The 3,320-nt window shown below is 37.5% G+C and overlaps 1 long non-coding RNA gene across 2 annotated transcripts; it reads left to right on the forward strand.

Moving 5' to 3' along the window:
• The first annotated feature begins 232 nt into the window (after nucleotides 1–232).
• Nucleotides 233–2,081, forward strand: LOC136354802 (uncharacterized). 2 transcript variants are annotated; one of them, XR_010738598.1, is made up of 4 exons: nucleotides 233–388; nucleotides 520–641; nucleotides 1,255–1,298; nucleotides 1,772–2,081. It is a non-coding gene; the product is annotated as an uncharacterized lncRNA (long non-coding RNA). The 2 variants fall into 2 exon arrangements; XR_010738599.1 differs by having other exon boundaries at nucleotides 520–606.
• Nucleotides 2,082–3,320: the final 1,239 nt, after the last annotated feature.

Consider the following 3,320-nt stretch of genomic DNA (forward strand, 5'->3'; position numbering starts at 1 on the left):
TATGTAATGCCCCGAATTTCGAATTAGTAAACGCGTAAAAGTTCAACTTTTAAACCGTTATTCGAATAGGCGATCAAGAATCGTGGATGCGTAGAGCTCGCCGAGTTGTGCAAAATAGAATATAAATTTATAGTAATCGGAGTCCGAACGAAGTCCCGGGGATCGAATCGATATGGGCCGTTAGATCTCCTTTTGTCTCTTTATATAACAAAAAAAAAGAAAAAAAGGGATCGCCAGCAAAACCCTAGCCGCCGCCGCTCATGCCGTCCTGCACCCTTGCCGTCGCCGCGGTCGTTCTGGTTGCCACGTCGCCTCTGCGCTGCCGCCGCTGCTTCGGCCGTCGTCGTCCATCGCGGCCACTTGATTCCTCCTGCTCGGCTCGTTCTTGGTGAGCTCCTGCCGCCGATCTTTGTGCTGCTGTCGGCTCCTTATTTGATTGCTTGCTGCTGATTCATGTGATTGCTTGCTGCTGCTGCTGCTGATGCATGCGATTGCTGCTGCCGCTGATCGCTGCTGCAGGCTGCTGCTGCGTGGCCAGGGAGGAGGGCGCAGGAGAACAGGAGGAAGAAGGAATTTTGAGGATTTCGGTGATTTCGCGGCTAGCGGGTTTGTTCTCAAATTCTAGTATCCACGCTGCAACGGTACTTTTGGTTACCCCTTAGAAGTATAAGATTCAAATAGAAATTTATTCGATAGCCGTTTGTGCAATTTTTGAGGTTATTGATTATAGGATGAAACCGTATTTTTAAATCTGGTAATAAACCGTCGGGATTCAGGTTAGTTGACCTAAATAAACTTTGTAGTCATCATCGATATCTTTCTAACGGCGCTGGTTTCACTCAATTCTGATAAACGGTTTGGGAGAAACAACAGAAACAGTACTGCTGACTGGGTTCGGAAATCAGGACAGCAATTTGTTTTCCTTAATCTGGGATTTGCAGAGGCATAATCGGAATTTATGCCCAACATGAAAGTTGTAGACAATTTTGTATAGATATCCGAAGTTATATTATTTGTTAGATTTCGTTAGACGGTTTGTGAGTTACGCATAAAACAGTAAGGGAACAGCCATAGGTTATTTAATATAAATCAGTAAAAAAATTATATATTCTAGATTTCGATTTTAGTAAATGTCCCTTATAACAATCATTAGTTGGATATAGTAAATTATATTCTAGGTTTCGATTTTAGTAAATGTCCCTTGTAACAATCATTAGTTGGATATAATGGTTTATGCATAGTTTTTCTCCACAGGTGTGGAGGGTTCCAACTTGGAGGAGTTTATCGAAGAAGTTAAGGTAAGTACAAGATGGACTTGTGTGATAGATAAACTGTGTTGCTTTGTTGGTTTCATTTACCCAATTATTATTCGAAGTTTCCTATTATCAATTGTGTGGTTTTGGTATTATGCTACATATTCATATTTCACTTCATGTTCAAGTTCACTACGTTATTCAGGTTTCAGTCTTCCGGAAGTTTTTGTTTACATTATTCAAGTACCATGCGTAGTCATGGGAGTGCAATTTAGAATTTTATTCATGATCCTTGAGAAGCGCTGATCACGCTTGCTCGGCTTACCGGTAATGCTAAGAGGATATTCACACCTGTCCGGGAGGGAACTACAACTTTTTGCCTCCTTTGTTTTAAATTAAAGGAAATCAAATGTTTCATATTGGTTTCTTCTTGCATTAAACCTGTGTATGTTTTACTAGTTCAATATTGTACTTGCTGAGTATTTTTTACTCACTCTTGTGTTTAATTTGGTTTCTAGGTACCTAATGATATTTATCGGCATGGGACGGGAGTAGCACCCTTGGACTACACATTATTATTGCACACTATTGAAATTTGGTTTTAGACTATGTTTCTGCTTAGCATAAGTTTTGCGCAGAACTTGTAAAAGTCATTTAAAGTTCTGGTCCTTATTTTTACGAGGAATTCATGCAGCTAGGATGGTTTGTATTATGTGGATTATATCGTTATTGAGTTATCTTATAACTTCCTGTCGTGGATGTCTGTATTTTTCGGGGAGACTCTGCTGAAATTTCTAATAATTTTGGGAGTTAGTGGTTTTGAGTGTATTTTGGTGTGGTACTCTAGGTATGTGGTTACCTGGGGTGTTACATGATACTTCACAAAGTACTGAATAGCCAAAAATATATGCTATAGTTGGAGTTTTTGAGTCATTTGATTTTATTTTTAGTGCATAATTGATGCTTGTCATTCTTGGATACACAAATGATTTGTCTGAGTGTTTACAAAGAAGAGAGCAAGATATTCTTAATGCAATGACACTCGTTCGTTTGGCAAAGAATAAAATGTAAGAGTTGAGGTCTGATGGGTGGGTTGCATTCCTTGAAAGGGTCACTTTGTTCTTCAATAAACAAGGTGTTGAAGCTCCTGAAATGTGTGGTGTTTATATGCCTTACGGAAGATCGCCAAGGTTTGCTCGAAATCAAAGAAATGATGACCACTTTATAACAGAAGTATATATTGAGATCATTAATCAAATTAGCCAAGAGCTTGACAATCACTTTGACGAGGTTAATATGGAGTTGTTTTCCTATATGACGGCCGACTCATTTGCATCTTTTGATGCACAGAAGGTATGTAAAAATGTATAATTGTCAATTTCATTTGTATATAGTATGACATTCTTGAATCCTGCTAAGCATTGACTCATTGTTTTACTTGTGATGCACACAAGGTATGTCGACTTGTTGAGTTCTACCCTAATGATATTTCAAGTTTTGAATTATTAAGACTTGGTATGCAACTTGACAATTATTTTGATGACATGAGAAAAGACGATGGTTTCAAAGGCCTAAACAATCTTGTTAATCTTTTAGTCAAGCTTTGTCAAACAGAAGGCATATCGTTTATGATTTGGTCTACTTGCTTCCTAAATTGGTATTGATTCTACCCCTTTTTTGAGTGAATATTGATTCTACTGGTTGCGACAGCAAGTGTTGAAAGAGCATTTTCCGCTATGAATTTCATCAAGCATAAGTTGAGAAATAAGATGGGAGATGACCTTTTGGATGATTGTCTAGTCACATTCATTGAGCATAATGTTTTCTTTAAAGTGGATGAAGAAGATGTAATGACTACTTTTAGGGCCATTAGAAGGCGTAGACCTGATAAGAAGAAAAAAAGTAATATGACAATCTTCTTTAAACTTTTGTAGCCATATAAGCTTCTTTAAGTCAAAGTTTTACTTAATAACTAATTTTATATGTTTTAAGATGCTTTATTAATATATCGTGGTATACTTTTGGTCTATTCTATTATCTATACTTGTATATATTAATATCATTAGA

The sequence above is a fragment of the Oryza sativa genome, chromosome 12 (genome assembly GCF_034140825.1).
Source record: "Oryza sativa Japonica Group chromosome 12, ASM3414082v1".
NCBI lineage: Eukaryota > Viridiplantae > Streptophyta > Magnoliopsida > Poales > Poaceae > Oryza > Oryza sativa.